This window comes from Engystomops pustulosus, chromosome 6 (assembly GCF_040894005.1).
Source record: "Engystomops pustulosus chromosome 6, aEngPut4.maternal, whole genome shotgun sequence".
Lineage (NCBI taxonomy): Eukaryota > Metazoa > Chordata > Amphibia > Anura > Leptodactylidae > Engystomops > Engystomops pustulosus.
Genome location: NC_092416.1, coordinates 176,184,985 through 176,210,087, shown reverse-complemented (window position 1 = coordinate 176,210,087; position 25,103 = coordinate 176,184,985). Strand labels below are relative to the sequence as shown.

At 43.7% G+C, this 25,103-nt stretch overlaps 1 long non-coding RNA gene across 2 annotated transcripts in view; it reads right to left on the bottom strand.

Moving 5' to 3' along the window:
* Positions 1-828: 828 nt before the first annotated feature.
* LOC140066186 (uncharacterized) overlaps positions 829-25,103 on the bottom strand; it is a 62,624-nt gene continuing 38,349 nt past the window's right edge. For both annotated transcript variants that reach the window (XR_011848149.1, XR_011848148.1), the window contains exons 2-4: positions 4,954-5,038; positions 4,500-4,855; positions 829-2,545 (exon numbers count right to left, since the gene is read on the bottom strand). This is a non-coding gene — a long non-coding RNA (uncharacterized lncRNA). The remainder of the gene's footprint in view (positions 2,546-4,499; positions 4,856-4,953; positions 5,039-25,103) is intronic.

Below are 25,103 nucleotides of genomic sequence, written 5' to 3'. Positions count from 1 at the left end.
ATCTGGATACCTGGGCGCCAGGAGCTTGGAGTTTTTCAGGAAACACATTTTTTTTTAAAATCCATACAGATAAAGATCACTTGGAAACTTCGCTCAAACTTTGTTTTCCACTTGAATTTGGGGAAGAAAAAGAAACTCAAATGCTAATAAGTGGTTTAACCCTTCACTCCACACCAACATTCCTCCAGACCTGTCTCCTTTTACTTAGGTTTTCTACTGATAGAAAAAAAAACTATCAGTACAAACAGCAAGTACCTTATATACTCGAGTATAAGCCTAGTTTTTCAGCACAAAAAATGTGCTGAAAAACCCAAACTCGGCTTATACTCGAGTCAAAAAAATAAATAAATCAAAACTCGCCTTTCTGGCGGCACCCGTAGATCTTCTGTGCGATCCATCCGGTATTGTTGTGCTGCACAACGGGGAAGGGGGAGGCTATATACACTGGGGCAGGGGCTGGCAGGCTATATACACTGGGGCAGGGGCTGGCAAGTTATATACACTGGGGCAGCGGCTGGCAAGCCATATACACTGGGGCAGGGGCTGGCAAGCTATATACACTGGGGCAGGGGCTGGCAAGCTATATACACTGGGGCAGGGGCTGGCAAGCTATATACACTGGGGCAGGGGCTGGCAAGCTATATACACTGGGGCAGGGGCTGGCAAGCTATATACACTGGGGCAGGGGCTGGCAAGCTATATACACTGGGGCAGGGTCTGGCAGGCTATATACACTGGGGCAAGGGCTGGCTGGCTACATACTGGAGAGGCTGGGACCAATGCATTTCCCACCCTCGGCTTATACTCGAGTCAATGGGTTTTCACAGTTTTTGTGGTAAAATTAGGGGCCTCGGCTTATACTCGGGTCGGCTTATACCCGAGTATATACGGTATCTAATTATATTTATTTAACAGTGTTTGCAAATGTATTTGGTAGCTAAAATTAGATAAACTGTAATGGCGGCTCTTATGATGTGGAGGTACAGTGAAGAAACAGAGCTGAGCGATGAAGCAGAACTGAGATCATGAAGAGATAAAGTAAAGCTGTGACAATGCAGTAAAGAAGCATAACGAAGAAATGAATGCTGTGTAGTTCAGCTAACTGTTATAGTAAAGGTAGCATGGTACAAGGAAGTTAAAGTTGGCTTAACTGTAGTGGTTGCTCATTCAGTTGCAAAGCTGTGGAAATGCAATGGTGAAGTACAGTTCAGACCATCCTAAGATAAAGTAGAGCTGTGGTTATGCAGTGATGAAGCATAGCTGAGCTACTAATTTTAGAAGTGTGTAGTTCAGCTTGGCTGCAGCTGGAGAATTATGAATGTAGCTGAACTGAAGTGGTAGTTTATAGCATAGCTGTAGAAGTGCAGTGTAGAATCGATGGAACTGACATAATAAAGGGATAAAGTGATAATGCAGTAATAAAGCATATCCAAGAAACTAATGCTGCATAGTTCAGTTAGCTCATTGGTATAGTGAAGTATAGTTAGCATGGTACAAGGATACTAGTAGAATTGTAGTGGTTCCTTGTTCAGTTGCAAAACTGTGGAAATGCAGTGATGAAGCACAACTCAGGCCATGCTAAGATAAAGTAAGGCTGTGTTCAAGCAATAAAGATGTATAGCTGAGCCACTATTTTAAATGTGTGTAGTTCAGCTTGGCTACAGGTCTTCTGGGGTTTGTCGGAGGAAGTATGGCTGCAGCTGGACAAATATGAATGTAGATGAACTTTATTGGTAGTTTATATGGAAGCAAAGCTGTGGAAGTGCAGCAACCAAATAAATGCTCAGTGATAAAGTAGAACTGTGAACATCCTGAGATAAAGCTGTGGTCATACAGAGAATAAGCAAAGCGGAGTCACTAATATAGCATAGAGAGCATTGCTGGAACCATGGGCACTGCCTTAGTTTCTCTGGACCATTGGGGCAGTAGAGTACACCACTGGAGATGCAGGGTAGGTTAGGTAGAAATTAAACAACAATCACCAACCTAGGACATCTAGGGAAGACCAAAATAGAGGAGTGCCATTTGGGAATATTGATCGCAACTATGGCAGAGGACGATAAGACTACAGCCAATTAAATCCAATTGTATCCCTGGAATTGTTGGACAACAGGAATCCAGTTGACTGTAAGGGGCATCTATTGACTTCCTGTAGAGAAAATCTGCATCTGTTTCTATAGATTAACCACCAACGTATAATACAAAGCCACACAACGAGAAGAAGCAACCACCTGAGAACCATGAAGAAATGCTCAAACCACCAGCCATCTCCTCCTTCCGACTTCTCACAAGGCCTATTATTCTACTGTGCATTACGAAGAAGCCCTTGGCAGTCGCAGACCAAAATTAGAGTCATCTTAAAGGAATCCCGGCGTACCACATTTCAAATTAATAAACCCAGAACTATTTGGAAAAATTAGAAAATTCTGAAAGAAGATGAGATGAATCAGTTCTGCCCGGAGGCTCGCCATTAATTTCCTTCTTTAAACGGGTCAAATTAAAACATTTTGTCTTGAGAAATCCTTGTAACCTGGAACCTCAGTGCCTGCCTGCGAGGAGGGAGAGGAGAGGAACAAGGGGTTAAACCATTATCTTGCCAATTAATTGTCTGGGCACAACGTATTATAATAGATCCTTTGTGTAAGACGCAGGGATGTGCGCACAGACGGTTCTGTCTCATGTTACATCCTATACTTTACCGTGAAGTACAAAGGAGAATATGGAATAATATGCAAAGTTATGTTTCGGAATGTTGTACCTGCCCCGATCACCTCTAACATACCCTCGATCGGTCACAATTTCTTCCACTTTAAGATCTCGTCTTGTTATGTCTGAAGTTAAAATTTCTCTACCCAAGAATATTATAGGTAGATTTGGAGTAATCAGGACTCTCACTGTCAATCACTGTGTGTGGGAGGAGTAATCAGGACTCTCAATGTCAGTCACTGTGTGTGGGAGGAGTTATCAGGACTCGCACTGTCAATCACTGTGTGTGGGTGGAGTAATCAGGACTCTCACTGTCAATCACTTTGCGTGGGTGGAGTAATCAGGACTCTCACTGTCAATCACTAAGTGTGGGTGGAGTAATCAGGGCTATCACTGTCAGTCACTGTATGTGGGAGGAGTAATCAGGACTATCACTGTCAATCACTGTGTGTGGGTGGAGTAATCAGGACTCTCACTGCCAATCACTGTGTGTGGGAGGAGTAATCAGGACTCTCACTGTCAATCACTAAGTGTGGGTGGAGTAATCAGGACTATCACTGTCAGTCACTGTATGTGGGAGGAGTAATCAGGACTATCACTGTCAATCACTGTGTGTGGGTGGAGTAATCAGGACTCTCACTGCCAATCACTGCGTGTAGGCGGGGTAATCAGGACTCTCACTGTCAATCACTGTGTGTAGGCGGGGTAATCAGGACTATCACTGTCAATCACTGTGTGTGGGTGGTGTAATCAGGACTATCATTGTCAATCACTGTGTATGGGAGGAGTAATCAGGACTCTCACTGTCAATCACTGTGTGTGGGTGGTGTAATCAGGACTATCACTGTCTATCACTGTGTGTAGGTGGAGTAATCAGAACTATCACTGTCAATCACTGTGTGTGGGCGGGGTAATCAGGATTCTCACTGTCAATCACTGTGTGTGGGCGGGGTAATCAGGATTCTCACTGTCAATCACTGTGTGTGGGCGGGGTAATCAGGACTATCACTGTCAGTCACTGTATGTGGGAGGAGTAATCAGGACTATCACTGTCAATCACTGTGTGTGGGCGGGGTAATCAGGATTCTCACTGTCAATCACTGTGTGTGGGTGGTGTAATCAGGACTCTCACTGTCAATCACTGTGTGTGGGAGGAGTAATCAGAACTATCACTGTCAATCACTTTGTGTGGGTGGGGTAATCAGAACTCTCACTGTAAGTCACTATATGAGGGCGGCGTAATCAGGACTATCACTGTCAATCACTGTGTGTGGGCAGGGTAATCAGGATTCTCACTGTCAATCTGTGTGTGTGGGAGGAGTAATCAGGACTCTTACTGTCAATCACTATATGAGGGTGGAGTAATCAGGACTCTCACTGCCAATCACTATGTGTGGGCGGAGCTATCAGGACTCTCACTGTCACTCACTGTGTGTGGGCGGGGTAATTAGGACTCTCACTGTCAATCACTGTGTGTGGGAGGAGTAATCAGAACTCTCACTGTCAATCACTGTGTGTGGGCGGAGTAATCAGGACTCTCACTGCCAATCCCTGTGTGTGGGCGGAGTAATAAGGATCAGGTCTCTAGTAGAGAGTCTCTACTAGGAGTTATTCTCTTCTCTTCACTGAGAACTTCTCATGTGAATCCTATGAAGCTGTATATAACATAGCGCATCCTCTCTCCCTCTATATATTCTACTTTCTGACAGCTCCGGTGACACGTTGACTTTAAGTTCAGGAAAAAATTCCTCTTTTTATTTAGTAAATTAACATTTTTGTAGTAAAACAAGAACTTGCCATTTCTGCTTTTGGTGGTCCTTTGGTTTCAGTCATGTGTTCCTGTTATTTCTGTAATACCTGATGGTCCGTGGTGCAGAGGGGAAAACTTTGGGTTTTCCTTCCTTCTGTGCTGGCACATCCTTCCTCCTCACATTTGTCATTAATTAACAGTAAAGATTTAGCGCGCGGCTTCCAGCTTTTCGCAGTCGGAGTGATAATGACTCTGGAGACGTTGACCTGTGACTTCATTTTTTCCCCTTTTCGTATTTGAGGCTCTTGCTACACGTTGACACCAGAGAATTGCGCTCTCTCTCACTTCCTTCCCGTCCACGGCTGCCCACTGGGGGTCCTCCAGCTGGGGGTCCTGTTACTTTAAAGAAAATCAAATTCCTTACATAATAGAAGTCATTCTCTGGGGTAACGTAAGACAAAAGTGCAAGAAACAGGAGACAGGGGCGACACCTTTACCTTCAGTTCCTCTGTTTGGATAGGATTTAGGTGTGAATATCAATCTCCCTCCTTGCCCATAGTCTCAGGACTCCCGCACGTAACTCTGCAACGGATATCAAAGGAGGATCAGGATGTGTGTTATTAGCAACTGCTCGTAGTCCCGGCTTATACTTCATTAGGTGACATTCCACAGCAGCTACGTACACCCCGACCTGGCACCCATTAGAATCTGCCATCAAAATCCATCCTGATAAACCAGGGACATTACTCTTAGATCCAGGCACCGGGACTGTGGTATCTTCTTATATGTGTTATCCATGGCCTCCTTCCTTCTAAAATCAACTTTAGAAATTATGCTAATGACTCAGAAGGGCTGTGGGTGTGTTACAGAAGCCCTCTGCGCTCTGGCTTCACGATGTGTTGTTACACTGTGCAGCAACATATCTCACCATCCCACCTGCATTTCCTCTAATATTGGCAGTGATCCTACAAAGTGTAACAGCCTGTGAATCTACAGCATAGAAGGGCTCTGGTAACCTGCCCATAGACCCATAGCTCAATAGCATCATTATAAAAGATGGACATGGATAACACATAAAAGAAAATTACCGCAGTCCCGGTGCCTGGATCTACGAGTAATGTCCCTGGTTTATTATGATGGATTTTGATGATTGATTTTCTATCATTTATTTTTATGCATTGTGAACCAATCATGCCTGGAGAATGCTGTAGCAACACTGATGCAGAAACATATCTTGTTTAATCCCTGATCCGAGGGGTTATGCTCAAAAAACAATTATAAAATTCATGATCTTGGGAAAGCTGGGTGCTGCTGGTTACCGTACATTAACACATTACAAGGACCTTCCTGAACTGTCCAGACAGGACTAATCAACTCGAGCTGGATGACTCATACAAAACAGCTGGGGGATGGTGCAGCGATTGATTACTTCTGCCTGTCAGGGATAACACAGTGATTACACCATTTTCTCAAGCAGTGCATAATTAGGGTAAGAGGAGAAATGCTGAGCCAGCCCAGGAGTGACAGAGCCTCATTATCATAATTTTATCATTGTTTTTCCAGCAAAACCACTCAATTAAGGGATTAAACAAGATATGTTTCTGCAGCAGTGTAGCTACAGCATTCTCAAGGTATGTTTGGTTCATACTGCATCAGATCAAATGGCAGATTTCCTCTTAATGCAGGATATGGGAAGACAAAGTATACAGTTATTTCTGGGAGCTTCTCGGTATCGCCAACCAACATCCCATTATCTTAAAACACACTCAAGTCTAAAAAAAATTCTCTGGATCCTATTACACTTGGACCGGGTACAAATGTTGCATTTGGATCTTGGACAAATCGCTTGCTTATGTCTCTTGCTGTGTAAGTGAGAACAATCAGGTTTTTGAGGAGGCGGCGAGAGGTTTGTTGTGCATCTCTCCGCTCTCCGATCTGGCCGGCTACATACTAGATGGCATTACAGGTCCTTGGCCAAGGCGCGGGTATCGGGGGCCGGACAAATAGACGTCTACATACACGTGTGAAGGTACATTGAATTAAGCTGTCTTTTATCTTGTAAATTGTTCCCTTTTGGAACATATCGTGGTCGCGCTCAACCGACTTCTGTTTACTTCTGATATTACTTAATTGGGATGAATGAGTGAATGGTTTGGCCTTTGATCAGTACATTGCAACGCAGCAACTTCCTCCAGCTGTACCAGACAAAAGAGTGGAAGCTTACATACTGCAAATCTTATTACCCCTTCCCAAAAGAACAGCATAAAACATCAAAAAATCAGTGTCATCCTTTGTTCAGGGCAGAGCGGTGCATATAAAATGGGCAAATCAGTGGTCACCCAAATCACAACCGTAATGGAATGATTTCTCAAGTTCTAGTTCTCCAGATCAATAAAACATCAATGTATTTTAGAAAGTCATTGGGAATCTAACCCAATATTGGAAATGCAAGTGATTAACATGACCATTGCAGGGACTCACCTCTCCACGCTCCTGCTCAGGATCCGACCAGGCCACGCGCGTCTCCCCTCTCTAGGGCACGCACACGCCGGCTCTTCGAGTCTTAAAGGGCCAGCGTCCTCCTGATTGGTGCTGACTAATCCGGCTCCGCTTTATAATCCGGCACCTCCCTTCCTGCCTTGCCGGATCTTCAGCATCATTTCTTGCCCTCCAGTGTTGCTGCGTTACCAGTGTTCCTCTGTGTTCCTGTGTTACCAGTATTCCTCCATGTTCCTGTTCCGTGTGCCAGTCCTTCCCTGCCTGCCTGTACCGTGTGCCAGGTCCTGTGTTAGTGCCGTGAGTTCCAGCGTATCCTCTCAAGCTGTTCTCCTGCTGTCACCCCAGGTTCAGACTGTGTCCTGCATCTCCGTACTACCTTAGCTGCCACGGCAGGCCTAGTCACACCCGTGGAATGACCTGGTGGTACCACGCCGCAGCAAGACCATCCCACTTTGCTGCGGGCTCTGGTGAAGACCAGGCACCACTTAGACTCCTGTCCCGGGTGTCGGCTAGTACCATCATTCCCCGTGGTGGTCCAGAGGGTCCACAGACTACTCGTTCCATACCCTGATTCCTGACAACATCCTTATGAATTAGGTCCAATGTTGGAGATGCAAGGGGTAAAGATGACCATTACAGGTCCCCTTTTTCAAATCAATGTTCCACTACCCATAACTTATATATATATATATATATATATATATATATATTGAACCTTGAAGACCACACAACTGTCTGAGATAGCACATCCTTATGAATTAGGTCCAATGTTGGAGATACAAGTAGTGAACGTGACTATCACAGGGCCCCTTTTCCAAATGATTGTTCAATTATCCATAACTTGGTCCTTGATAAAACTTGAAGACCACACAACTATCTGAGATAGCACATCTTTATGGATTAGGTCGAATGTTGGAGATACAAGTAGTGAACATGCCCATCACGGGGCCCCTTTTCCAAATTAATGTTCCATTGCCTATAACTTGGTCCTTGTTGAACCTTAAAGGCCACACACCTGTCTGATGTAGTACATTCTTATGAATCATGTCTAATGTTGGAAATGCTAATGGTGAATTTGGCTCCTTTACCAAATACTGGTTCAGTTACCAATAACCCGGACCTCATAGAATATCGAGCACCAATAGTTGCCTTACAGCCAACGCTATGTTTTTACAAAATTCCATAGGGCCACTGTATCAAAAAAAAAAAATCCAGATTGACAACTTAAAAAAGTATGCCACCCTGGGATGTCTTGTCCACTCTTCTCAAGTCATCGGGCGACATCTATCACTACGTTGTCTGGTTTCTTGTACTGCTGTTTGAGACTTTTTGGTCACAGTTGGGACTTTTCTCAACTTAGACCATAACGTGTTAACTGAGACCAAAAAGTCTTATAAAGCAATACAAGAAACCAGACAAGGTGGTGATAGATCTCGCCCATTGTTTTCTGATTCTCCATACAGATAGGCCCTAGTGGTCTTGACACCATCTCTTAATAAAGTGGTGCCATATGGAAACTCCATAAAAAACTGACTGGGGGCAAACGATTGTGAATTTAAGGGTTTTGAAATTACCTTAACTCTAAGGTTTATGGTGAATTTCAAAAAAATGGCTATTCTCTTCCAAAAATTGCTCTATACCTCTCCACGTGTGGCTCCGTTCACCTGAATGAGGCACCAGCCACAACTTAAGGACAAGTTTTGCATATTTTTGGATCTTTTCCTTGATTTCTTTCCCAAAAACATTGGGGGTCATTTACTAAGGGCCCGATTCGCGTTTTCCCGACGTGTTACCCGAATATTTCCGATTTGCGACGATTTTCCCTGTATTGCCCCGGGATTTTGGCGCACGCGATCGGATTGTGGCGCATCGGCGCTGGCATGCACGCGACAGAAATGGGGGGGCGTGGCCGAACGAAAACCCAACGGATTCGAAAAAACCACCGCATTTAAAAAAAAAATTGGTCGCATGCGCCATACTTACATGCACCAGGAAGAGATCAGTGAACTCCGACACAACTCGGCGGACCTCGGCGCAGCAGCGACACCTGGTGGACATCAGGCGCAGGACCTTCATGAATCACCGGAAGACCCGAACGCTCGTCGGAGAAGCCGCCGCTGGAACGCGAATGGACCGGGTAAGTAAATGTGCCCCATTGTCATAAACTCCACTCTACTAAAGCCCAACGTTTTGTAAAGATTTCAACACAGTTCCCCAGATGGATTCTAATTAGAGATGAGCGAGTATACTCGTCCGAGCTTGATGCTCGTTCGAGTATTAAGGTACTCGAAACGGCTTGTTGCTCGGACGAGTATTTCTCCTGCTCGAGATCGAGCATTTAATTAAAAAAACACAGTGAAGAACAATGAAGAATAGAATAAAAACAGTGAACACAGTGAACACAGGATCATTTAAGTGAAAAACACAGTGAAAAACACAGTGAAGAATAGATTACAGATGTTCGGCACATCTGCTTACTTGTCGGAAGATACGCGCGGAACGGTGCGAACAAAATAGTATGTGAAGAACAATACATATGTATGAAGAACACATTGAAGAACACGGTGAGCAGCACAGAGACATCGGGGAGCAGCAGAACGGAGACATCGGGGAGCAGCAGAACGGAGACATCGGGGAGCAGCAGAACGGAGACATCGGGGAGCAGCAGAACGGAGACATCGGGGAGCAGCAGAACGGAGACATTGGGGAGCAGCAGAACGGAGACATCGGGGAGCAGCAGAACGGAGACATCGGGGAGCAGCAGAACGGAGACATGGGGCGGCAGAACGGAGACATCGGGGAGCAGCAGAACGGAGACATAGGGGAGCAGCAGAACGGAGACATCGGGGAGCAGCAGAACGGAGACATAGGGGAGCAGCAGAACGGAGACATGGGGCGGCAGAACGGAGACATAGGGGAGCAGCAGAACGGAGACATAGGGGAGCAGCAGAACGGAGACATGGGGCGGCAGAACGGAGACATAGGGGAGCAGCAGAACGGAGACATCGGGGAGCAGCAGAACGGAGACATAGGGGAGCAGCAGAACGGAGACATCGGGGAGCAGCAGAACGGAGACATGGGGCGGCAGTACGGAGACATAGGGGAGCAGCAGAACGGAGACATCGGGGAGCAGTAGAACGGAGACATAGGGGAGCAGCAGAACGGAGACATTGGGGAGCAGCAGAACAGAGACATAGGGGAGCAGCAGAACGGAGACATGGGGCGGCAGAACGGAGACATAGGGGAGCAGCAGAACGGAGACATAGGGGAGCAGCAGAACGGAGACATGGGGCGGCAGAACGGAGACATCGGGGAGCAGCAGAACGGAGACATCGGGGAGCAGCAGAACGGAGACATAGGGGAGCAGCAGAACGGAGACATCGGGGAGCAGCAGAACGGAGACATAGGGGTGCCGAACGGAGATCGGGGAGACTTCAGTGAAAGAAGAGCAGCGGATCCCGGGACATCAAATCTCCCGACAAGTAAGCAGATGTGCCGAACATCTGCAATCTATTCTTCACTGTGTTTTTCACTTAAATGATCCTGTGTTCACTGTTTTTATTCTATTCTTCACTGTTCTTCACATCTGCTAACTTGTCGGGAGATAATATACGCGCGGAACAGTGAAGAATAGATTGCAGATGTTTGCATACATCTGATCACTTATCAGAAGACATTCTTTTTCAATTAAATAACACATTTTATTCCCGAACCATGGTCCCTTTGAAAAATGCTCGAGTCTCCCATTGACTTCAATGGGGCTCGTTATTCGAGACGAGCACTCGAGCATCTGGAAAAGTTTGTCTCGAATAACGAGCACTCGAGCATTTTAGTGCTCGCTCATCTCTAATTCTAATCTTTCAAAAGGAGTCATATGAGAAGCTTAAGGTTCTTGGGCCCCAATGTAAAACCTGTAACCAGGCCATTTATAACACCGGTGTCTTTCTCATATGGCAGAGGGCCCCCTCCTTAGGCACCAAAACCTGTTGCTACGTCTGCACACCACAAGCCATACCCCCCCTACAGGATAATTCTGAATGGACTTGTCACTCAATCTTCGCCAACAAAGGAGCTTTGCAGTAAAAACTCAAATAAACTCAACTTCCAGGAGCCCCGGCTCTCGCATCTCATCATCTCAGGACGCTGGTAGAAAAATAAGTCAACTTCCAAAGACAAGGCTCAAATCCCTTGTAAATTTCGGGAAAAGTTGATTAAGTTTCATGTCTTTTCCTCCCATTGAAATGGTTACAGATATTGGCGAGCAGGATATATTCTCGTTGTACTTCCTCAGTGTAACCTAAGAAGCAGAGCAGGGGTTCGAGGCTCGCGGCTTACACCATCGCACTCCACCAATTAAGAAACCACCCCACTGAGAGGAGACTAATCTAAGTAAAATATAAAAGGAAATAAGGTTCCAGCCTCTGTTTCCCCGTGTTAAAGCCATCCTGGATACGGTGTGCCCTTGCTGGGATACTGTATACCTTGCGGTTGCTCTTGGCACACAGAGTGGACTTCGAGTTGCACAGTTTTACATATGCAGCGTATATGATTCACGCGCAGACACTGTTAGGCTGTGTGCATACTATTTATATTATTCCTGCGTGGCGCCGCGCATCTGAATGAGCTGCAAGGAAAAGCAACACAATAAAAGTCATAGCACAGAGACCCGAATCTGTGGAGCGCCGTCATTATTCAATCTTCTGACAAACCCTAGAAATACAAACAATGTAAAAATACATGAATGATCTTTTTATACCTAGGCCTATTACAAGGACAAGGCAAATTCTCTACATCTGGCAGAAAGATGTATAACCATCATCATAAAGAGGGTTCTTTACTGTCAGAGTGACAATTTGGACCTTGCTGCCACAGGATGATGTGATACCTGGTATATATACAAGCTCAGGATGATGTGATGTCTAATACATGTACAAGCTCAGGATGATGTGATACCTGATACATGTATAAGCTCAGGATGATGTGATGCCTGATACATGTACAAGCTCAGGATTATTTGATATATTATACATGTACAAGCTCAGGATGATGTGATGTCTGATACATGTACAAGCTCAGGATGATGTGATATCTGATACATGTACAAGCTCAGGATGATGTGATGTCTGATACATGTACAAGCTCAGGATTATTTGATATATTATACATGTACAAGCTCAGGATGATGTGATATCTGATACATGTATAAGCTCAGGGTGATGTGATGCCTGATACATGTACAAGCTCAGGATGATGTGATGTCTGATACATGTACAAGCTCAGGATGATGTGATGTCTAATACATGTACAAGCTCAGGATGATGTGATATCTGATACATGTATAAGCTCAGGATGATGTGATGTCTGATACATGTACAAGCTCAGGATGATGTGATGTCTGATACATGTATAAGCTCAGGATGATGTGATGTCTGATACATGTACAAGCTCAGGATGATGTGATATCTAATACATGTACAAGCTCAGAATGATGTGATGTTTGATACATGTACAAGCTCAGGATGATGTGATGTCTGATGCATGTACAAGCTCAGGATGATGTGATATCTGATACATGTATAAGCTCAGGATGATGTGATGTCTGATACATGTACAAGCTCAGGATGATGTGATGTCTGATACATGTACAAGCTCAGGATGATGTGATGTCTGATACATGTACAAGCTCAGGATGATGTGATATCTAATACATGTACAAGCTCAGAATGATGTGATGTTTGATACATGTACAAGCTCAGGATGATGTGATGTCTAATACATGTACAAGCTCAGGATGATGTGATACCTGATACATGTACAAACTCAGGATGATGTGATGTCTGATACATGTACAAGCTCAGGATGATGTGATGTCTGATACATGTACAAGTTCAGGAGGAATGTGATGGGTGATACATGTACAAGCTCAGGATGATGTGATGTCTGATACATGTACAAGCTCAGGATGATGTGATGTCTGATACATGTACAAGCTCAGGATGATGTGATGTCTGATACATGTACAAGCTCAGGATGATGTGATGCATGATACATGTACAAGCTCAGGATGATGTGATGTCTGATACATGTACAAGCTCAGGATGATGTGATGTCTGATACATGTACAAGCTCAGGATGATGTGATGTCTGATACATGTACAAGCTCCTTTGACCTGTAACCATGACAAGAGGGTGTCTACACTACACCAAGAGAAGTATCACAATTCTGATTTTCATATTTGGAGTGAGGTAGATATTTTCTTATACTATAGACCCAGCTGAACTATGTGTGCATGTTTGTGGAAAGGGTTAGCAGAGATACCTGTTGGACAGAACTCATAAGTGTATTTCAAAGTTGGGTAGGAACCTGTGCCCTGTAGAACAATAGTTCATAACTATTGAGGAGAGAGAGGATCGTAGAGTTCCCCCTAACCTCAACCAAAAGTTCAATTAGGGGACCCAATCCCAAATACCCACCGCTAACACCCACAATCCATGTTGCCACCAATCACAGAGGTAAATCCTTTAAATGTCACCAGAGTAACATCATCAGGCAGTGTCGATCTTTGAGAAAATTGTTGGCATGATCACCACCGCCATTTAAATGCCTTGGCTGGCATGGGTTGACACCGGTGATTGCTGTTGGAACCAGTAGTAGGTGTTATCGGTAGGTGTGAGCCCAAACCATAGCTTCAGAAGCTCGCCATTCGGTTTGAGGTCCGCTCATCCCTATTCATAATCTTAGATGCCTCCTAGTAGGTGAGCCAGCTTTAGTAGTAAGTTTTGGTAGAGGTCATCACGGAACAAAAATTTTAGGAGAATTTTAAGTTCGGCAACTTTTTAGCTTGCCACGGCTCCCGTAGGGGAACTAGAGTAGTCTCACATCTCCTGATGGGCCAGTCTAACCAGAAACACGGTCAAAACTTTTTTCAATAGTTTTGGACCTGGATTCTAGGACGATTAATACAACCCAAAGCCTCAATACTCAGAAGCTTTCATCTAATGGGAAGGCATTTAAAGGGTTGACACCGGTGATCATTGTTGGAACCAGTAGTAGGTGTTATCGGTAGGTGTGAGCCCAAACCATAGCTTCAGAAGTTCGCCATTTGGGTTGTGGTCTGTTCATCCCTATTCATAATCTTAGATGCCTCCTAGTAGGTGATCCAGCTTTAGTAGTAAGTTTTGGTAGAGGTCATCATGGAACAAACATTTTTGGAGAATTTAAAGTTCGGCAACTTTTTAGCTTGCCACGGCTCCAGTAGGGGAACTAGAGTAGTCTCACATCTCCTGATGGGTCGGTCTAACCAGAAACACGGTCAAAAGTTTTTTCAATAGTTTTGGACCTGGATTCTAGGACAATTAATACAACCCAAAGCCTCAATGCTCGGAAGCATTCATCTAATGGGAAGGCATTTAAAGGGTTGACACCGGTGATCACTGTTGGAACCAGAAGTAGGTGTTACCGGTAGGTGTGAGCCCAAACCATAGCTTCAGAATTTCGCCATTCGGGTTGTGGTCTGTTCATCCCTATTCATAATCTTAGATGCCTCCTAGTAGGTGAGCCAGCTTTAGTAGTAAGTTTTGGTAGAGGTCATCATGGAACAAACATTTTTGGAGAATTTAAAGTTCGGCAACTTTTTAGCTTGCCACGGCTCCAGTAGGGGAACTAGAGTAGTCTCACATCTCCTGATGGGTCGGTCTAACCAGAAACACGGTCAAAAGTTTTTTCAATAGTTTTGGACCTGGATTCTAGGACAATTAATACAACCCAAAGCCTCAATGCTCGGAAGCATTCATCTAATGGGAAGGCATTTAAAGGGTTGACACCGGTGATCACTGTTGGAACCAGAAGTAGGTGTTACCGGTAGGTGTGAGCCCAAACCATAGCTTCAGAATTTCGCCATTCGGGTTGTGGTCTGTTCATCCCTATTCATAATCTTAGATGCCTCCTAGTAGGTGAGCCAGCTTTAGTAGTAAGTTTTGGTAGAGGTCATCATGGAACAAACATTTTTGGAGAATTTAAAGTTTGGCAACATGTTTAGCTTGCCACGGCTCCAGTAGGGGAACTAGAGTAGTCTCACATCTCCTGAGGGGTCGGTCTAACCAGAAACACGGTCCAAACTTTTTTCAATAGTTTTGGACCTGGATTCTAGGACGATTAATATAACCCAAAGCCTCGATACTCAGAAGCTTTCATCTAATGGGAAGGCATTTAAAGGGTTGACACCGGTGATCATTGTTGGAACCAGTAGTAGGTGTTACCGGTAGGTGTGAGCCCAAACCATAGCTTCAGAATTTCGCCATTCGGGTTGTGGTCTGTTCATCCCTATTCATAATCTTAGATGCCTCCTAGTAGGTGAGCCAGCTTTAGTAGTAAGTTTTGGTAGAGGTCATCATGGAACAAACATTTTTGGAGAATTTAAAGTTTGGCAACATGTTTAGCTTGCCACGGCTCCAGTAGGGGAACTAGAGTAGTCTCACATCTCCTGAGGGGTCGGTCTAACCAGAAACACGGTCCAAACTTTTTTCAATAGTTTTGGACCTGGATTCTAGGACGATTAATATAACCCAAAGCCTCGATACTCAGAAGCTTTCATCTAATGCTAATAAATTGTTTTCAAAAACAACTTAAAAATTTAGCAAATATTGACCTTAATTATGTAGCAATTACAGGTTCCAAGTTTTGTTTTGTTTGTTTTCCTCTTGTTTTTTCTACTTCTTCTATGTCTTGGGTCCTTGTTGCTCTCTCCACCTCTCCTGGAACCTGTCGCCTCGCGGCCACTGACAGAGAGGGTGATTTATTAGGGAGGGAGGATCTGCGTGCAGCCGTCAGCTCCTATTACTGATACCTCCGCGCCGAGCCCTATCTACTAAATGCCGCATTCATTTAATATTTAATTGCCTCTTACATTCCCCTGGAAAAAATAACAGGAAATGCGTTTACTGAAGAACGTCCTTACACCCAAGTCCTTCCAACCTCCTAGAATCCATGGCTCCTACCAGGAAAGGCAGACGCCATGTAGAGAGTCAAAATAAAGCCTGGTCCGTAGAGGAAAAGCAAAAATAAAAAAATTCCCCAGAAAATTGCTCTTTGGAGAAGTTTCCATGACATTTCCATCAATAGTCGTGACAGAGAGAGCGTTTCATTCAGTGTCCAGGATAAAGAGACCTGCTTATCGTACTCGCATATACTGGACTTTCGGAAGGAGAAACGGACAGAAAATAGTTTTTTTATTTTTTAAAATAAATTTTTTTGGGCAATATAATAGAAAAGTTTCCTTCACTTTTTATTATGTTTTCACACCTGTCATAAGGTTCTATATGAATTACATGAGCTGCGCTACTACGTGTGACCTGTAGGCACGCGTGGCGCTGTTTCTACAAGATGAAAGCTGTTTTTTCGGAGCATACGTATTGAATGGCAGCCAAGTTGTTATGTAACCAAATATTCCAGGACAATGATAGTGAAGACCTAGTCACACAACACATAGAATGTAAGATATGAGCAAAGTCTTAAAGGGATTTTCTTGAATAATTATATTCATGACCTATCCTGGCACTTGTAGGGCAGCGCCAATCTCCGTGCTGTGGCTGGAGACTGGAAATGCAGCTTAGTTCTTATACATTTTATTAGAAGATGAAGTGCAGTTCCCAGTTCTGGCAACTATAAAGATATTGGAGCTAAATTTCAAAGCGGGGATAGGTTATCAATATCATTTTCCCAAAATAACTCCATGTTGAGATGAACAGATCAGTTGCCTGGATTCTGGAGCACTTTCAATTATCTTTATAACCCCTATAGTTGCTGAGATATCAACCTCAGTATCTGACCATTATCATCCTCTCCACTGTCAGAGAGGAGGCGCTGGAGCAGAGGAGGACAATGAAAATGATCATAACACACGCCCCCTCCTCCTACTCCATCACCTCCTCTATGACAGCGAAGAGGCGTTCACATTATTGGTAAAGGACAAACAATGAATCTACTTTGTTTCACAATGTCACATCTTCACTATGGTCCCATGAAAAGGGATAATAAAATATTTCCAAGAATTTGAGGTGTGTACTCACAATGCAATAAAGAGGAGGGTGAAATGATCCTAAAAGATCACCAGATTTCTATTTGCAGATATTGGGGCTCATTTACTAAGGGTCCGAACGCCCCACTTTCGTCGGGTTTCCCGAATATTTCCGTTTTGCGCCGAATTCCCCTGAGAATCAGGGGGGCCAGCCGTTGGACAACCCGACGGATTCGGACAAACCGCGGAATTTAAAAAACGATTTGTGTCGCAAGATCAAGCACTCACGTGCACCAGGAAGAGGCAGGTGAACTCCGGCGGACCTGAGCAGGGAAGCGACGCATGCAGGATATCGGACACACGATCTTAGTGAATTGCGGCACCGCGGGATCGTGACAGGATCGGGTGAGTAAATGTGCCCCATTATGTAATACAATGGGGCACAATTACTAAGGGTCCACGGACCGCAATTCCGTTGGGTCTTCCTAAATATTGCCGTTTTGCGCCAAATTGCCCCAGGTTTTTGGGGCGATCGGATTGTGGTGCATCGGCGCCGGCTTGCACGCGACAGAAATTGGGGGGCGTGGCCATCGGACAACCCGTCGGATTCGGAAAAAAATGCGGAATTTAAAAAACGAAATGTGTCGCAAGATCAAGCACTCACAGGCACCAGGAAGAAGCAGGGGAACCCCGGCGGACCTCAGCGCAGCAGCGACACATGCAGGAAATTAGATGCACGACCTTAGTGAATCACGCCGGATCCGAATCCTTGTAGGACAACGCACCGCGGGATCACGACAGGACCGGGTAAGTAAATGTGCCCCAATGTTCTACACGAATTGTACAGGCTGTACTGGATCACATAAACAGGATCTTGTCCAGTGGATCCCAGGACACGGATGTAATAGATTCCTAGTTCACAGAATGTCCAGGAATCCAGAAAACTTTGCAGAGAATTCGGTCGATATTGAAAAATTGGCAAATTTCCAGCCCAACATTTTTATTGATTTAATTTGTTTCAGGTTAAGAAATACATAAAATAAAAGGATCCCATACGTATATGTATGTTAAGACATCAATCATTACATGAGCCCATTAAGGTCATAGGAAATTGAGCTGCACTTCCCTGGCATGACCACTAAACAGTGTATGGAGCTGTCTGGTTGTGTCAGCTGCAGGCAGAGGGATTCCCAGCATCATATTCTCATCTGTCCAGATATTGATGGACTGTTCTGAGGTTAAATTATCAATATTTTACTCCTGGACATCCCCCTAAAGGGGCGTATAGTATTTAGCAATCTATCATTTAAGCTATAACATGTGAAAAATAAAAAGGAAGAAACTCAGCTAGAAATCATGATGGAAAATACATATTGGGGGTCATTTACTAAGGGCCCGATTCGCGTTTTACCGACGTGTTACCCGAATATTTCCGATTTGCGCAGATTTTTCCTGAATTGCCCCGGGATTTTGGTGCACGCAATCGGATTGTGGCGCATCAGCCCTGGCATGCACGCAACGGAAATCGGGGGGGGGGCGTGGCAGAACGAAAACCCGGCGAATTCGGAAAAACCGCCGCATTTTTAAAAAAAAAAGTGTTGGTGGTCACGCGCTTACCTTCACCCAGCAATGGATCGTGAGAACGTGCCGCTGGATCGCGAATGGACCGGGTAAGTAAATCTGCCCCATTGCTTTGCATAGACAGAACCTAGGTATATATATATATATATGTGTTTCCGTAGTTACAGACAACAAATCAGTTCAGCATGTAGTCAGAAAAAGTCACACTTGTCATATCTGATGTATACCAGGCAATTAACATCACGTTTGTGGAGAATCAGGACAGCCCCATACAAATCAGAATGTCATCTAAGGGCGAGAAACAGACAGAGACAGACAGAGAGAAAGAGAGACAGACAGAGACAGGCAGACAGACAGCAAGAAAGAGAGACAGACAGAAACAGACAGAGACAAAGAGAGACAGACAGAGAGAGACAGACAGAGAGCGAAAGACAGAGACTAAGAGAGACAGACAGAGACAGACAGACAGCGAGAAAGAGATACAGAGATAGAGAGACAGACAGACAGAGAGAAAGAGAGACAGACAGAGACAGACATATATACAGGATAGGAGTAGTAGTACTGTACTGTGCCCATGTATACAGAATAAGAGTAGTAGTACTGTGCTGTGCCCATATATACAGGATAGGACTAGTAGTACTGTGGCCATATATACAGGATAGGAGTAGTAGTACTGTGCCCATATATACAGGATAGGAGTAGTAGTACTGTGCTGTGCCCATATATACAGGATAGGACTAGTAGTACTGTGGCCATATATACAGGATAGGAGTAGTAGTACTGTGCTGTACCCATATATACAGGATAGGAGTAGTAGTACTGTGGCCATATATACAGGATAGGAGTAGTAGTACTGTACTGTGCCCATATATACAGGATAGGAGTAGTAGTAGTACTGTGCTGTGCCCAAATATACAGGATAGGAGTAGTAGTACTGTGCTGTTCCCATATACAGGATAGGAGTAGTAGTACTGTGCTGTGCCTGTATATACAGGATAGGAGTAGTAGTACTTTGCTGTGCCCATATATACAGGATAGGAGTAGTCGTACTATGCTGTGCCCATATATATAGGATAGTTGTAGTAGTACTGTGGCCATATATACAGGATAGGAGAAGTAGTACTGTGCTGTGCTCATATATACAGGATAGGAGTAGTAGTACTGTGCTGTGCCCATATATACAGGATAGGAGTAGTAGTGCAGTGCTGTGTCCATATATACAGGATAGGAGTAGTAGTACTGTGCTGTGCCCATATATATAGGATAGTGGTAGTAGTACTGTGCTGTGCCCATATATACAGGATAGGAGTAGTAGTACTGTGCTGTATCCATATATACAGGATAGGAGTAGTAGTACTGTGCTGTGCCCATATATACAGGATAGGAGTAGTAGTAATGTGCTGTGCATGTACATACAGGATAGGAGTAGTAGTACTGTGCTGTGCCTATATATACAGGATAGGAGTAGTAGTACTGTGCTGTGCCCATATATACAGGATAGGAGTAGTAGTACTGCGCTGTGCCTATATATACAGGATAGGAGTAGTAGTACTATGCTGTATCCATATATACAGGATAGGAGTAGTAGTACTGTGCTGTGCCCATATATACAGGATAGGAGTAGTAGTACTGTGCTGTATCCATATATACAGGATAGGAGTAGTAGTACTGTGCTGTGCCCATATGTACAGGATAGGAGTAGTAGTACTGTGCTGTGCCCATATATACAGGATAGGAGTAGTAGGACTGTGCTGTACCCATATATAAAGGATAGGAGTAGTAGTACTGTGCTGTACCCATATATACAGGATAGGAGTAGTAGTACTGTGCTTTGCCCATATATTCAGCATAGGAGTAGTAGTACTGTGCTGTGCCCGTATATATAGGATAGTTGTAGTAATACTGGGTTGTGCCCATATATACAGGATAGGAATAGTAGTACTGCGCTGTGCCCATATATACAGGATATGAGTAGTAGTACTGTGCTGTGCTCATATATACAGGATAAGAGTAGTAGTACTTTGCTGTGCCCATATGTACAGGATAGGAGTAGTAGTACTGTGCTGTGCCCATATATACAGGATAGGAGTAGTAGGACTGTGCTGTACCCATATATAAAGGATAGGAGTAGTAGTACTGTGCTGTACCCATATATACAGGATAGGAGTAGTAGTACTGTGCTTTGCCCATATATTCAGCATAGGAGTAGTCGTACTGTGCTGTGCCCATATATACAGGATAGGAGTAGTAGGACTGTGCTGTACCCATATATAAAGGATAGGAGTAGTAGTACTGTGCTGTACCCATATATACAGGATAGGAGTAGTAGTACTGTGCTTTGCCCATATATTCAGCATAGGAGTAGTCGTACTGTGCTGTGCCCGTATATATAGGATAGCTGTAGTAATACTGGGTTGTGCCCATATATACAGGATAGGAATAGTAGTACTGCGCTGTGCCCATATATACAGGATATGAGTAGTAGTACTGTGCTGTGCTCATATATACAGGATAAGAGTAGTAGTACTTTGCTGTGCCCATATATACAGGATAGTAGTAGTAGTACTGTGCTGTGCTCATATATACAGGATAGGAGTAGTTGTACTGTGCTGTGTCCATATATAAAGGATAGGAGTAGTAATACTGTTCTGTACCCATATATGAAAGATAGGAGTAGTAGTACTGTGCTGTGCCCATATATACAGCATAGGAGTAGTAGTACTGTGCTATGCCCATATATACAGGATAGGAGTAGTAGTACTGTGCTGTGTCCATATATAAAGGATAGGAGTAGTAATACTGTTCTGTACCCATATATGAAGGATAGGAGTAGTAGTACTGTGCTGTGCCCATATATTCAGGATAGGAGTACTAGTACTGTGCTGTACCCATATATAAAGGATAGGAGTAGTAGTACTGTGCTGTGCCCATATATACAGGATAGGAGTAGTAGTACTGTGCTGTGCCCATATATACAGGATAGGAGTAGTAGTACTGTACTGTGTCCTTATATACAGGATATGAGTAGTAGACCTGTGCTTTGCTCATATATACAGGATAGGAGTCGTAGTACAATGCTGTGCTCATATATACAGGATAGGAGTAGTTGTACTGTGCTGTGTCCATATATAAAGGATAGGAGTAGTAATACTGTTCTGTACCCATATATGAAAGATAGGAGTAGTAGTACTGTGCTGTGCCCATATATACAGCATAGGAGTAGTAGTACTGTGCTATGCCCATATATACAGGATAGGAGTAGTAGTACTGTGCTGTGTCCATATATAAAGGATAGGAGTAGTAATACTGTTCTGTACCCATATATGAAGGATAGGAGTAGTAGTACTGTGCTGTGCCCATATATTCAGGATAGGAGTACTAGTACTGTGCTGTGCCCATATATAAAGGATAGGAGTAGTAGTACTGTGATGTGCCCATATATACAGGATAGGAGTAGTAGTACTGTGCTGTGCCCATATATACAGGATAGGAGTAGTAGTACTGTGCTGTACACATATATACAGGATAGGAGTAGAAGTACTGTGCTGTGCCCATATATACAGGATAGGAGTAGTAGTACTGTGCTGTGCCCAAATATACAGAATAGGAGTAGTAGTGCTGTGCTGTACTCATATATACAGGATAGGAGTAGTAGTACTGTGCTGTACACATATATACAGGATAGGAGTAGTTGTACTGTGCTGTGTCCATATATAAAGGATAGGAGTAGTAATACTGTTCTGTACCCATATATGAAAGATAGGAGTAGTAGTACTGTGCTGTGCCCATATATACAGCATAGGAGTAGTAGTACTGTGCTATGCCCATATATACAGGATAGGAGTAGTAGTACTGTGCTGTGTCCATATATAAAGGATAGGAGTAGTAATACTGTTCTGTACCCATATATGAAGGATAGGAGTAGTAGTACTGTGCTGTGCCCATATATACAGGATAGGAGTAGTAGTACTGTGCTGTGCCCAAATATACAGAATAGCAGTAGTAGTGCTGTGCTGTACTCATATATACAGGATAGGAGTAGTAGTACTGTGCTTTGCTCATATATACAAGATAGGAGTAGTAGTACTGTGCTGTGCCCATATATACAGGATATGAGTAGTAGTACTGTGCTGTGCCCATATATACAGGATAGGAGTAGTAGTACTGTGTTGTGCCCATATATACAGGATAGGAGTAGTAGTACTGTGCTGTGCCCATGTATACAGGATAGGAGTAGTAGCACTGTGCTGTGCCCATGTATACAGGATAGGAGTAGTAGTACTGTGCTGTGCTCATATATACATAATAGGAGTAGTAGTACTGTGCTGTGTCCATATATACAGGATAGGAGTAGTAGTACTGTGCTGTGCCTATATAAACAGGATAGGAGTAGTAGTACTGTGCTGTGCCCATATGTACAGGATAGGAGTAGTAGTACTGTGCTGTGCCCATATATACAGGATAGGAGTAGTAGGACTGTGCTGTACCCATATATAAAGGATAGGAGTAGTAGTACTGTGCTGTACCCATATATACAGGATAGGAGTAGTAGTACTGTGCTTTGCCCATATATTCAGCATAGGAGTAGTAGTACTGTGCTGTGCCCGTATATATAGGATAGTTGTAGTAATACTGGGTTGTGCCCATATATACAGGATAGGAATAGTAGTACTGCGCTGTGCCCATATATACAGGATATGAGTAGTAGTACTGTGCTGTGCTCATATATACAGGATAAGAGTAGTAGTACTTTGCTGTGCCCATATGTACAGGATAGGAGTAGTAGTACTGTGCTGTGCCCATATATACAGGATAGGAGTAGTAGGACTGTGCTGTACCCATATATAAAGGATAGGAGTAGTAGTACTGTGCTGTACCCATATATACAGGATAGGAGTAGTAGTACTGTGCTTTGCCCATATATTCAGCATAGGAGTAGTCGTACTGTGCTGTGCCCATATATACAGGATAGGAGTAGTAGGACTGTGCTGTACCCATATATAAAGGATAGGAGTAGTAGTACTGTGCTGTACCCATATATACAGGATAGGAGTAGTAGTACTGTGCTTTGCCCATATATTCAGCATAGGAGTAGTCGTACTGTGCTGTGCCCGTATATATAGGATAGCTGTAGTAATACTGGGTTGTGCCCATATATACAGGATAGGAATAGTAGTACTGCGCTGTGCCCATATATACAGGATATGAGTAGTAGTACTGTGCTGTGCTCATATATACAGGATAAGAGTAGTAGTACTTTGCTGTGCCCATATATACAGGATAGTAGTAGTAGTACTGTGCTGTGCTCATATATACAGGATAGGAGTAGTTGTACTGTGCTGTGTCCATATATAAAGGATAGGAGTAGTAATACTGTTCTGTACCCATATATGAAAGATAGGAGTAGTAGTACTGTGCTGTGCCCATATATACAGCATAGGAGTAGTAGTACTGTGCTATGCCCATATATACAGGATAGGAGTAGTAGTACTGTGCTGTGTCCATATATAAAGGATAGGAGTAGTAATACTGTTCTGTACCCATATATGAAGGATAGGAGTAGTAGTACTGTGCTGTGCCCATATATTCAGGATAGGAGTACTAGTACTGTGCTGTACCCATATATAAAGGATAGGAGTAGTAGTACTGTGCTGTGCCCATATATACAGGATAGGAGTAGTAGTACTGTGCTGTGCCCATATATACAGGATAGGAGTAGTAGTACTGTACTGTGTCCTTATATACAGGATATGAGTAGTAGACCTGTGCTTTGCTCATATATACAGGATAGGAGTCGTAGTACAATGCTGTGCTCATATATACAGGATAGGAGTAGTTGTACTGTGCTGTGTCCATATATAAAGGATAGGAGTAGTAATACTGTTCTGTACCCATATATGAAAGATAGGAGTAGTAGTACTGTGCTGTGCCCATATATACAGCATAGGAGTAGTAGTACTGTGCTATGCCCATATATACAGGATAGGAGTAGTAGTACTGTGCTATGCCCATATATACAGGATAGGAGTAGTAGTACTGTGCTGTGTCCATATATAAAGGATAGGAGTAGTAATACTGTTCTGTACCCATATATGAAGGATAGGAGTAGTAGTACTGTGCTGTGCCCATATATACAGGATAGGAGTAGTAGTACTGTGCTGTGCCCATATATACAGCATAGGAGTAGTAGTACTGTGCTATGCCCATATATACAGGATAGGAGTAGTAGTACTGTGCTATGCCCATATATACAGGATAGGAGTAGTAGTACTGTGCTGTGTCCATATATAAAGGATAGGAGTAGTAATACTGTTCTGTACCCATATATGAAGGATAGGAGTAGTAGTACTGTGCTGTGCCCATATATACAGGATAGGAGTAGTAGTACTGTGCTGTGCCCAAATATACAGAATAGCAGTAGTAGTGCTGTGCTGTACTCATATATACAGGATAGGAGTAGTAGTACTGTGCTTTGCTCATATATACAAGATAGGAGTAGTAGTACTGTGCTGTGCCCATATATACAGGATATGAGTAGTAGTACTGTGCTG